The sequence below is a fragment of the Homalodisca vitripennis genome, chromosome X, assembly GCF_021130785.1.
Source record: "Homalodisca vitripennis isolate AUS2020 chromosome X, UT_GWSS_2.1, whole genome shotgun sequence".
Taxonomy (NCBI): domain Eukaryota; kingdom Metazoa; phylum Arthropoda; class Insecta; order Hemiptera; family Cicadellidae; genus Homalodisca; species Homalodisca vitripennis.
The window spans coordinates 104551129-104565695 of record NC_060215.1 but is presented as its reverse complement, the minus strand read 5'-3'; positions in this window follow the sequence as shown (position 1 = coordinate 104565695).

Below are 14567 nucleotides of genomic sequence, written 5' to 3'. Positions count from 1 at the left end.
GGCTACTGTTTTTAAATGAATGGGAATTATTTGTAAAATTAATCATTGCTATAACATAGGATGTAAAAGGTGGAGAGAACAAGGATTTTTTTATGTTCAAACAAAATTAAATGATGACCCGATTACGGATAATTCTGTCATATTTAAAATATTTCTTCATACTCCTTGCAATGCACTTTTTTACAGTGACCCAATACATACCGATTATAAATTGATTTTTGTTAATGTATGAATGTATGTGCCCGACCTGTAATATCGTTTAATTACTGTGTCTTTTAACGCAGATTCAATCATCGTAATGGACCATATATGATTTTTAACTAACTATTGATTGAAAGAGTGCGGTTTATTGTAAATATTAAGATATACAATTGTAGATTCTTGACGGGTAGTAAAAGACCTGGGGATTTGACGGGGCATACCGGTAATAAGATCCTAATAAAGGTTTAAAAATGAAAAATCTAGTACATCGTGAATACTTATCAGTTGATTTTTAGTTTGATTTTTAAACACACCCCGTCATATTTGCAGTTATAAAATCTCCACATAAGAATTATTAAAATGCACCAGGAGGATGTTCAACATATATTTTAAATGTTTAAAGACTGGGGAATTAAAAGAACTTTGGTTTGTGTAAATGCATAATGTAATTAAAATCAAATAACATTACAGCAAATGCCGGTTTGGAAAAAAAATCAATGCAAAGTGACAAATGCATAAACATTTTATTATATTATTACAAAAATTATATATTTTTTAATTTTGCTAGAGTTTTATAATAAATGGGATTTTTTAAGTTAATCATTGCGATAACAAAGGACGTAAAAGCTGGAGAGAATTAGGATTTTATTTTAAAATGTTTAACCAAAACACAAAATGCTGATTCTATCACGGATAATCCCAAGTCATGTTTAAAATATTTCTTCATATTCCTTGCAATGCACTTTTTACACTGACGCAATACATACCGATTATAAATTGATATTTGTTAATGTAGGAAAGTATGTACTTGACCTCTAGTATCGTTTATTTTACTATGTATTTTACCGCAGATTTAGTCATAGTAATGGACCATATGTGGTTTTAACTAACTACTGATTCATGTTATAGACATTGTGAAACGAGAGAAATCAAATGATGAGGAACGAGCATAAAAAAAAACTTTACTGACCATACCGTACTTGGAATACAGATTGCACGGATATTAACCATGCTACGTACGGATATTTTCATAACATTTTAAACCGTAATGATGAACATGGTAAATTTAATAAATATGATGTAAAACAACACTAATACAATATTTTGTAAGATTCCAGGTGAAAGCCGCTGTTCAAACAAACAATATATACTGAATTGAACTACGCACGCACAGTTCCAAAGTTGATATTTACACTTGCTACACAATTGATCTATGCGATTTACTCATTAAACGGAAAGACACATTTGAATATTCACAAATACTACGTTGGTTTTATATTATTTTAATAGGGCTTGTTCTTAATACAATGTCAAACACCAGCCAGAATTTTTGGTCCGCACTACAGCGTGACTCAGAATGGAACGTCGTTCAGTTTTGATGTAGAGGTAGTAAAAAGTAAGTTTAACCTCAAACTCATTTACTTAACTAGTAAGAAGGATGTAGTTTATACCGACGGACATCTACAGACAGAAATCTACCTCGGTCATCAAATGATGAATGAAACTGCACTAAATGTTTTAGCCGATTAAAAACATTATAAAGAGGCTTACTTTAAATGTATAATTTATGTTTTAAAGGCACGACCATAGATTTCACAATAGTTAAGCGTGTAGTAAAAATTACTGTGTATACAAAGACGGAGTCACACACGGATATAATTCACTTGCGTCTACAAAAACATGAAAATAAATAAAAACTACATTATTTTAGTGATAAAATCTATTGATTATTCATGTGGCAGAGGTTAATCCCTCTGTTTATAGGCACTTTGCTATAAATATGCAAACACTTAATAATAAAATATGATAACATATTTGTACTTAACAGATAGACCAGAAAGTTAGTTATTAGAAACCTTCGAACAACAATAAATGAGATCCGTCCTTTCCATTATTCATCAGAAACCCCATTTAGTGTCAAAGAGAAAGAAACTTGTTATGAACATGACATCAAAGATTAAGCTTAAATCTTGAAATTTGTATGCGAACTACCAATCCAACTAATTTATTGAATAATGTTTATATAAATTGTAACGTTATCCAGTTGTTATTTAGTTACAATGAAGGTTCATTATTGTAGTTATTATTGTTAGTATTATTTCTTATTCAACTTGTAGGCTAATTTACTGAACGATTTCAGTTTAAAACTCTAGAAAACTACACCACTTGTATCAAAGATAAGTAGTACAGATTTGCCAATGTTAGGTTAATAATATTTTGATTGTACTATAAATTTATTGGTTACGTTCTATAAAATCAGTGTCACTTTTCATTACTCGCGTTATCCCCAACCACTCCTTGCACGATTTGCATGATTACACAATTTTTTTTGGCAGCAACACAAGTTCAGATATAAAAAATATACTTCAAAGGATAAAAGTACAGGGTAATCATTTTAAGATACATAAACGACATCAGCAGAATTTAATGCCAAGTAATAAATTAATGTTTATGCATAAACAGTAAATATAATAAAGAAGATATTTATATATAGTTTTGGAGATACATCTGGTTTCTATTCACTACACTTATTAAACAGTTTTCGCTACGCTATTGAAAGAATAACCGTTAGTTACCTTATTTACGGCGAAAACGTTTTCGACTGCTGACGGTACAGTCAGTGTTGAGCACTGCTGATTCTTGATGTACTCGAGTCGATGTCCGGGTAGGTTGCTTTCTCTTCTGATGTGAGAGGGAGGGGACATCTCCTTTGCTTTTCTTTTTTCTATTCGACGGGACAGTGTGAAATTTGATTTTTATTATTTTTAAAATTTGGTCTTATTTTGTGTCGGTTTGTTTTTGTTCTGTTCTGAAGTTAAAAGATTATTTTGTTTGTGTTTGTAAATGTTAAGTTGTCTCAAGTGTCATTTTAGGCCATTTTTTTATAGATATTATAATTTTATGATATTATCAAGTGGTGGAAATTAGCGTAATTTTCTAACGTGTGAATCGATAAATTGGATATATATTTTTTGTTTTCAAATTTTTTTTATTTTCAATGTTATGGAATATTTTTTTTGTGTCCTATATAAACTTTATTGCATTTACGTAATTTTATACCTCATGGCGCTCTTTGTGTTCAAGTGGTAAATGATTGTAATTTTTGTGAAAATCTTTTAGTTTTGTTTGTAAGCTATTTTTATTCTTTGGTCGATACAAATTTGTGTTATTTGTTATTTCTGATTTCCAAGTAAGTGTTGCTCAAATATTTTTATTTTCGGAGTTGATTTCATCGGTTTGTTTGCACAAAATGGTGGCAAGGGCTGATTCAATGCTAACTTTGAGTTCTGCTTCAGTTTCACCTCCTTAGAAAAGCGCAGCGTCTGATATCCGACGCTGTCACAGACTTAACTCCTTGAATCTGGAGATATGTTCGTCTGAAGATATACAAAAAAATGTTGATTATGAAGAAGCTCAAAACGAATCTTTACACAATCTCTAAGCACAGAGGAGCCACTGAGTCGTCTACACACAACGTAGCTGTAGTGCTTTTGATAACACCAATCAGCTTTTCTTCATCACAGTGGACTAGGCCTTCTCTATGAAATCGCTCAAAATCTTGTTCAAATTAATAACTGACCTTTCAGGATATTGTTTTATTAGTGCTCTTCTTGAACAACGGTCTACATACGAAATCTTTCTCGAGATATATTGCTACACGATAACATTCCCGTAGAAATGACAAGAAATTATTTTAATATTATACATAAATTAGTTCAAAACTAACGAGATTAGTAGAGTGTGAACTCCATGAAACGTTTGAAAACATCTAGTGGTGTTAATAAATCCTTTGGTTAACTTTTCAGCAAGAATAGTTTCAGTGCAGGTTTGTAAAAGTACCAATAATGAATAATAATCGGAAAATTATAAAATATCCAGTTAAACACACTCTACATAAACTTTGGAATGATAGTTTGAGTAATGTTCATTGAATAGATCTTTCAACTTCATTATCATATATAAACTGAAAAATTGATGTCCTTTTGTACATTTTACAGAGGTATTACTTTTGTAAAACTGTTTATGTTGTAATTATCTAAATAAATTTAGATTAAATTTGACTTCCACTCCCATTTTGTGGCTTTTATCCCATAGTTAGAGTACAAATCCTGTGGCAGTGCAAACCACTGTGCTCAGATGTTAATATTAATGCACGGCACCGTATTGTATTTTACATTAGCATAGCATATATGTTATCTATGTAATCATATTTAATTAATAGTTAAGTTTATTGTTACAGGTTGTTTTAGATTTATTATGATTATGGCATTGCTGTCTTTTGAACTTTTTAAATTATATTACATAATTATAAATAATACAAACTCATTCCAATATATTTGTACATATGTTTCATAAACCAGTACAAAGTATTATTTAGGTTACAAAGTTCACATTATGTCTTAACTATTAGCGGTTTGAACATAAAGTAAATTATAACTTATAACTATTACTGTGCATTTATCATCGCTAACCGATACTCCTGCACGCGTCCTGTGCGATGCATTTAGAACTTTATAAATTGATAATTTACAAATTTATTTGAATAATTTTGATTGAAATTTTAAACATGAAGATTTTGTTGCTTAAAAAATACAGGCAAACGTGACATATCTCCCGGGCCGGGTTGGGAGACGCGGTGTTGTCTTCGGGCTTATGTAACAATAACAGTGTTTGTACTTCTCGGAAAGCGAAGCTATAACTCTTTATAGCGTACCGCTTGGCCGTCATTGTCTGGGTTGTAGAAAAGGAGGTGTACAGTGGCGACTCCACACCCTAGAATACCACAAGAATACCACCCTAGAATTGTCCACACAACTATAAAAGTTTAGTTTCTAAAAAGGTTGTGTGGAAGCCTTTGTCTGGTCAAAACAAATAAACAGACATTCGTTGTTTTTGTCAACCCAGCCACCACGTTCTCTTCGAACTCTTATACAACACGCCCGATAAAGAATTAGTATTCGTAATTCGTCGCGTAATTGAGTTTGGTGAAATCCTGTTCCACCGATACACAAACTGATAAAAACGTAATTCATTATACTTATCTAAAAATGCCAAAAGTCTATTATAAATATACAAGTATTTTTCAAATGCCTTCGAGCTGACAGTTGCGATATTTGTCACATATTGTTTGGATCCGTATGTTTCACCTTTTTAAAAGCTGATGCTTGCATATTTTATTGGCCAGGAAGGATGCTTAAATGAATACAAGCTCTGACTATATTAACAACACATTCACTTTATTTATTCAAACAAGAATTTATTATATTAATATTTAAACCCCTCACATCATTACAGGACTGGTGTTTATGTGACTTTATGGTTTGAAGAATTGCACGTGTATCTATGTGTTCGAATTTCATTGTGGCTAATAGTAAATCTTCTTCTTTTGTAATTTCCCAATATTATCAGTAAAAATGTAATTTTCTTTATTGTGCAAATGATTGTTCTCTTTTGAAAACAGATTCCAAGTATCCTTATTTTTTATAATCGTGTTTTTTATGTTTCCACACAAGGTTAGCGTTTTGGCTTGCATCAGGACTGATCTGTAAATCTTTTTAAAGTTATGAAAGTACTTTTCGATTTCATTGCTATTCATCCGAAGTACCATTCTCATTTTAACATGATTTTATTATTCGCTAAAGTCAATTACTCATTGGAAACGTGTTGGTCATGTGAGATTTTAATAAATCTAAAAAAGTATACATATTATAGTTCGCATCATCGAGTTGCCATTTAGGTTCAGTTTGACGGATTGTTTGTCTTTAAAGGACGTAGATTCAATGTAACATACTATGTGAATGTTGAGTCCAGTTCTGGTTTAACTCCGGCTTAGTGCAGCGTCTGAAAACTGACGTTGTGACACTCTTGACTCCTGCAATCTGGAGTCAACGTCTGTTTGAAGAGAGCCAAAAATATCGGCCATGAAGATTTTCAAGAACGAGCTCTTTGCATCGTTTCGACACCATTGATACCTAGACTAGAGAAACAAGTGTAACCTAGATGAAGAGGTGTTCTCATTATCTTGACATGTGAACAATTAATTGACTGCAGTACGGTGTTTAAACACGATCGCAAAGCAATTTACACATGACGTAACTATAGTAGGAATTATTCATTCAACGTTAAACATTAATTTTAGACGGCATGTCAGTTTTTATATGCTTTTTTGTGCTAGGTGCTGTGTTAATAATTCTGGTATGTAGGTTAAGTGCTATATATTAAGAGTAACTAAGTGTAATAATTACCTTAAATAAGACTGGTTACCGGACTTTAAGTTAAAGTTTGTTTTAAGTAATTTTAGTAAGACGATAATTTAATTTAAGGTCTCCACGGAAAATAGAGTACTTTTTTTGGAGTACCAGCATTATAAGACTACGAAAATACACATAATTACACAGTGCCTCATTTTGGCTGTATTCTTTGCTTTACTATGATTAATTTTAATTTCAACGGAGCTCACAACAAGCACTCTCTGTCTAGTTTGACGAGATCATTTAACAATACGTTGTAAAACTTATTGGCGGGTATGCAGGTACCTTCTCTAATTTTGTTATATTCTTCTCTAGATATCGCTCCTATTCGTTCTTGTTCATATCTCCTGTTAAGTTATGGTACAGCCCCTTTCCGTTAGTAACCATGTATTCCCATCCTTCCCATACCTTATATAATATAATCCGCTACAGAATCCTCTTGATCCTCTTAGTTTGTTTTTATTAATTTTTTCTGGTTATTTATTAATTTTTATTTAGTATTGTTTTGTGTTGAAGTTCGAGTTGTGTATTTAGTATACATATTTAATGTTACAAAAAATTACATTTCCTTTCTGAGATTGAAATCTAAGCATTTCATCAGGTGTCAAAAAACCTTTATTAATTGTTGTGCATATGTTATGCTTTAAGATATTTTGAGACCTAGGGATGGATTCTAAGCCTCAAAACGCAATGTTCTATTTCCGTAATATCAACTATAAGATTGCAAATTTCTATCACATAATTCATAGTCAATAATAAACTAATTATTAGGAATACAGTACTGTTTGTTTTACATCTGTACTCAAGAAACTAAATCCTATTTACACCACTTTATCAATATTTTTTATTAACAATCTATTATGTTTCCCCATGAAATAGACATTAACAAGGAAAACTGCTCCAGTAATAACATACACAACAGAAACCGCCTTTATATTTACCAACTGCAGCACAAGAATTGGTACACTTATGAACATCTGCATCAGTTGTCTACCGATACCGCCGACGTCTTCATCTCATAGGCTATACGAGAATTTGACTTATATACCATACGTGATGAAGAAACCCCTTCTAAAGTTGTCAAAACATAGTTGAGTACCAGCATTAGAAGAGTACTAAATACACATAATTACATGGTGTCTCATTTTGGCTGTATTCCTTGCTTTATTAAGATTGATTTTAATTGCCACCACTGTGTGCAAACAAACTGATGAAATCAACTCCGAAAGGAAACATATATGAGCAATACTTATTTATATTTGAAACCAGACATAGCAAATAACACAAATTTCAAACGCCCAAAATATAAAAAAAACTTACAAACCAAACTAAAAGACTTTAACAAAAAACCACAAACATTTGCCACTTGAAGATAAAAAGTGTCATTATGAAATGAAGTAAACGCAATGACTGCAATAAAGTTTATATATGACGCACAAAGAAAAATTTGGCCAAATATAAAACGTAAAAAGCATTTGAAAACAAAAAATTATATATTCAATTTACGTCTAAGACATTATAATTGGTTTCCATCAATCAATAACATCATAATTATAAAATTCATACAAAACAAACCGCTATGAAATAAGGCCAAACTTTAATAGAATAAAAATTCACACTGTCACGTAGAATAGAAAAAGAAAAGGAAAGGAGAAGCCAGAAATTCAAACAATGAATTTTCCTCCCTCTCACATCAGGAGAAAGCGACCTACCCAGACATCGACTCGAGTACAGCAAGAAACAGCAGTGCTTAACACCTCGCGACCAGAGGGTGACTGTAACACAAACGGTCGAAAACATGTTCGCCTTAAATAAGGTAACGGTTATTCTTTCAATAGCGTAGTGCAAATTGTTTAGTTAATTAATTAATGTTGTGAATGGAAACCAGCTGTGTCTTCAAGACTATATATATATAATTTTCGAAACTTTCTTCTTACGAGTTAAGTAAATATTGTTATATTTCATTTGTATGATTACATTATGATTTTTTAGAGCAACACAAGTTCAGATATAAAAATATACTTCCGTAAGATAAAAGTACAGATAGTTTAATTCGAATTAATAAATTAACGTCTATTAATTATGTTATTTCTTAAATTTTAACTTTTTTGTGTAAAGTCAATAAATAATCTAAATATAAATTAACGTGCAAGGAGTGGTGGGGATAACGTGAGTAATGAAAAGTGCACATTAATTTTATAGAACGTAATCAATATTTTTTAAGTACTATTAAAGTATTGTTAACCTAATATCGGCTAATCTGTATTAATCTCTTAAATAAATGTGTAGTTTTCTAGAATTCGAAGCTGACAACGCTCAGTAAGACTATAAGTGTGATGTATAATAACAACTGTAATAAAATTTAAATTTATTAAAAGTTGATTATATTAATCTACAAATTGTTGGATTCGTTATTTGCATACAAATATGAAAATTTAAGCTTAACCTTCGATATCATATGCATAACAGGTTTAATACTCTGAGTGGCGTTTCTAATAGAAAATGGAATGACGGATCTCGTTTAAGTTAAGTAGGAGTTAAGTATACATCCTTCATAGGAGTTAAGTGAATCACGTTTAAATGTAGTTGAGGTTGAAGTTACTACCTCTTCATCGAAACTGACCGACGTTCCATTCTGAATCACACTGTGGGCGGACACAAACTCTGGCTTGTGTTTGACTTTGTATTAAGAACAAGCCCTATTAAAATAATATAAAGCCAACGTAGTATTTGTGAATATCGAAATGTGTCTTTCCGTTTAATGAGTAAATCGCATAGATCAATTGTATAGGAAGTGTAAATATCAACTTTGGAACTGTGCGTGCGTAGTTCAATATTCAGTTATATTGTTTGTTTGAACAGTGGCTTTCACCTGGAATAGAACCGTTCTTACAAAATATTGTATTAGTGTTGTGTTTAACATAATATTTATTAAATCTGCCATGTTCACCATAACGGTTTAAAATGTTTTGAAAATATCGTACGTAGCATGCAATCTGTATTCTATGCACGGTATGGTCAGAAGAGATTTTATGCTCGTTCCTCATCATTTGATTTCTCTCGTTTCACAATGTCTATAGCATGAATCAATAGTTAGTTAAAACCATATAATGTCCATTACTATGACTAAATCTGCTGTAAAGGACACAGTAAATAAACGATACTAGAGGTCAAGCACATATCTTCAATTTATAATCGGTATGTATTAGGTCAGTGTAAAAATGTATTACAAGAGGCATTTAAAATATGACTTGGAATTATCCATGATCTGGTACGTGTTAGCATTTTGTTTTGGTTAAACATTTAAAAATAAAATCCTAATCCTCACTAGCTTTTACATCCTGTGCTACCTCAATGATTAACTTCAAATACAAATCCTATTTATTAAAACATTATATCGAAATTGAAAAATATATAATTTGGAGACAAATATTTGGGTAATAATATAGTAAAAATAAGTTTATGCATTTGTCACTTTGCATTGATATTTCTCCAACCGGCATTTGCTGTAATGTTATTTGATTTTAATTGGAGATTTTCTACTGCTTTAGTATGTTCTGTCGATATAGTGTGGAGATATATCGATACAGTGTGTAATATTATGCATTTACCACAGTCCTTTTTAATTCCCCCCTCTTTAAACATTTTAGATATAGGCCGAACACTCTCCTGCTGTATTTTAAATATTATGATGTGGAGATTTTATAACTGGAAATATGACGGGGCGTGTTTAAAAATCAAACTATTTACGATGACTTTTTCATTTTTTCAGATTTTTAATTTAAACCCCCGTTAGCATCTTATGGTGCCCCGTCAATTCCCCAGGTCTTTTACTAGCCGTCAACAATCTCTACAGCTGTATATCTTAATATTTAGCCTACAATAAACCGCACTCTTTCAGGTTTGGTGGACGTGGGTTTTCCTATTTTACATGAATGTCATCCCTTCAATTAACCTTTTTTGTAACAACATTATGTAAATATATGCTTGTTTATATCTAAGTGTTGGAAGGGCCCAAGGTCCCTTACAGAGTTAAAATGCCTGAGCAACTTTAGCTCAGCGTTTAACATGACGAGGTCTCAGCGGTTCTGTGGAATTCTTAGGTATGACCCCTTTAGCCGTCTCGAAGTGGAATCAATATGCTGAAGATGAGAGAAGGTGGAAGCTAAATCCTGGTCTGAGGATGAGGATGCCGGTGCTTCAGTCAACTTTTCCCAGGATAGTAGATCGGTGTCCTCTAGGATTAGGGATCTGATTGCGGGAAATAGACAACTGAGGAAGCATGTTCAGAGAGTCGGCATTTTCTGGGAGCATCTGGCTCTGTAGATAGTGCGACGAGCAGGAGGAAGATGACGGACATCTTTTCTTTCATTGCCAATCGGTTGATTTAGGCTGTTTGTATACCTAGGGAACTAGCTATTTTTGTGGCATAATTCCACAAAAGGTACTTAATGCTTAAGTGAATATCAGTAAGCCGCCTCTTAAAATGAGCCTTTCACTCAATAGGATAACTCAATTCCCCTTTTCTTTGCCTCGGTAACACACACATTCCTTTTTTTTGTATGATTGTCTGTCTATCTATGTGACCACAGGACATCTCAAGAATGAAGTGAGCCACGGATTTTAATTTTATCGAAGGCTGTTACGTAACACATACTCCGACCTTGGTGGTTATGTTATTCGCAGTTTGTTTCTTCTTCAGTTTTTCCTTGCTTACCTTTCAACACATTACAGATCATACATCTCATTTAAATCCCTTAGTTTATAGCAAAAAATAATTTCATTCATTGCAATAAAATCGCTATAGCTCCCGAGCTCAAGGTCACTCGTTCCACGTGTGCGTTCGAACTGTTCGTACCTGTCGGTATTACAATTCACTAATATTACCGTTATCAGTGATCGATTTTGAACATGCCGGTTGACTGCAGCGTTTGCTACCTTCCGAGTGGAGAAGAACATGTGCTTAGGTGTACTGCAAGTTGCGGAGCCATATGTCACCTGACATGTGCGCCTCAAAAGACCCGTGGTGAGAAGAGTGCTTGGTATTGTATAACGTGTAAACCAGAAAAGTCCTCTTCGGTGGCCAGCGGTAAGTCAGAAACGGTATCAATCTTGACTAAAGAGTTTCTTATCAACACCATAGAAGGTTTCAAGAAAGAAATGCTCGAAGAATTTAAAAAGAATACCGCTGACAACGCCGAGCTTCGCACCTCGCTTAGCTTTGTCTCTGATTGCATGGATAAGGTGAACACTGTCATGAGTGAATTATCGAAAGAACTAAAAAGAGTCCAGGCGGAAAATACCCAATTAAAAAAAGAGAACCAAGAACTACGAGGGGACATCTCCGGCCTCCACGTACGAGTGAGAAACCTGGAACAGTACTCAAGAAGGCAGAATGTCGAGATTGATGGCATTCCCGAAACCCAGGGAGAAAACGTACTCAGAGTCTTGGAAAGTGTCGCTGAGGCAGTGGGGGTTGAATTCAAAAAGGAGAATATCGTCGCAGCCCACCGCATCCCATCCTTCAACAAGAAGAGGGCACCACCCATCATCGTAAGGTTCTCGACCTACGAAGAGCGGGACACCTGGATCAGGGAATACAAGAGCATGCGGCCTCTAATGCTCAACATGATCAACCCAGGATTCAAGAGCTCTGCCAAGGTGTTTGTAAACGAACAACTTTCACCTGAGAACAAGCTGCTTCTGGCTAAAACCAAGGAAGCTGCCAGAAACAAGGGCTTCAAGTACGTCTGGAGTAGAGACGGCAAAATATTTGTGCGGAAGGAAGACGGAGAAAGGTGCAAAAAAATTGATAGCGCAGCCGATCTAGAGACACTACAAGTAAGCTAAGATCTGCAAGCAGCTAAACTCTAATACCTTTACATTTAATTATTATCTGTTATGTTAGACTATTTTTCTATGTATTTGGTAGGCCAATTATTTTTTTGTTTTATTTTACTGCTGTTATAACAAACCCTTATGAGCTTAAATGTATGTAGTGTCTTTGATACTCTAGACAAAACTTTTTTTGAAATCGATAATTATAAAAATGTTTTATGTATTCATCAAAATATTAGAAGTCTCCGGAAAAACTTTAACTTCTTTTTAGCTTATATTCAACCATTAAAACGAGACATAGATGTGATAGTCTTAACCGAGACTTGGATTTGCGAAGAAGAAAAATGTTACTTTGAAATCCCAAACTATTCTTCTTTCTTTTATTGTAACATATTAAATAGATCAGGAGGAGTAGTAGTTTATATTAGCAACAGAATTAAAGCTAATTTAGTAGACTGTGTTATGACAACTGCAGATGTTTTATTATTAACAATTAGTTTTAACGATATACCTTTTTCATTAATTGGAATTTATAGAAAACACGAGTTTACTGTTAACAACTTCTTAACTGAATTAGAACCTATTTTTAGTAGATTAAAAACCAATTCAATAATTATGGGCGATTTAAATATTGATATAAACAAATCAAATACAGACACAGACGCCTATTTATCTCTCATGTATAACTATAGTTTTACTCCTTTAATTGATAATTATACTAGAATAACTAAGGATTCTTCTACTAATATTGATCATATTTTTGTAAGACACAAATTTTTAAGCAATTTCAAACCCGGAATTTTTCACATAAATATTACTGATCATAGCTTAGTAGCCCTTATCATATCAAATGAAAAGCCCAACTATAGATCTACAGAAAAAACTTTTGTTAAAAAAATAAATTACGATGGTGTTAAAACTGCGTTGATGACAACAGACTGGAGTAGTGTTTTTAATTGGAACGATGTAGACAATGCTGTTCACTCTTTTTATTCAATTTTAAATAACTGCATTCAGCAAAATACGGAAGATATAACAATATCGAACAAATTTCACAAAGCTAAAACAAAAAGTCCGTGGATTACTGAAACAATACTTAAAAAAATTGAGAAAAGAAATAAACTGTTAAAAACACAAAAAATAGACCATTTGATCTAGATTTCCAAAATTATGTTAACAGATTTAAAGCAAATCTCTGCCTTGAAATTGACAACGCGAAAAAAGCTTTTTATCATAAATTATTCCAAAAACACGCTGGTAACACTTCTGAGCAGTGGAGAATTGTAAACAATTTAACTGACCAGAAAGATAGAGTGCAAATAACTAAGATAAGATTAGAAGACGGACGGATAGAACAGAATCCGCAGGCGATAGCGAACCTGTTTAATGATTACTTTGTGTCTGTTGCGCAACAGCTGATAACCAGCCCTCCCGGCCCGCGTCCCGACACACTCAGGTACTGCCAGCACCAGCCGCGCTCGCTGTTCCTTAACTCTGTCACTCATCAAGAAATCTCTTCCATCATTAAAAGCCTAAAAAATAAGAAATCGACCGGCTGTGATAATATATCTACTCATTTAATAAAATTCATTGAACCTGAAATCTCCAAAGTTTTAGCATTTATTGTGAATTTAAGTTTCTTAAGTGGAAAGTTCCCTACTAAATTCAAGCAAGCAACTGTGGTTCCAATATTTAAGAAAGGTGATAGGGAACTTTTACAGAACCACAGACCAATCGCTCTGTTATGTGTATTCTCTAAAGTTTTTGAGAGATGTGTGAAAGCAAGGTTGTTGTCTTTTTTAAATAAAGTAAAATTTTTCTCGCCCTATCAATTCGGATTTACTGAAGGAAAGAGTACTGAGACCGCAATTACAACTCTTATGGAAAATGTTTTACACAATATTAATAACAATAATAAATCTTCCGGTATTTTCATAGACTTTTCAAAGGCTTTCGATTTAGTAGATCACGGAATACTTTTAGAAAAACTTAAGGCTGCTGGAGTAAGGGGAGTTGCGCTGGACTGGTTTGAAAGTTATTTAACGAACAGAACTCAAAAAGTGAATATAGCTAATATTACCAGTAACTCAAAACCTGTATCCCGGGGCGTCCCTCAAGGTTCTGTGCTTAGTGCAACTATGTTTTTAATATTCGTGAATGATTTACTATGCGTTCCCTTCAAGGGAAGAGCCACAGCTTTTGCTGACGACATTGCTCTTCAATATAATAATACACACTGGACTAACATTTTAGAGGAAATTAAATTCGACATTCGGT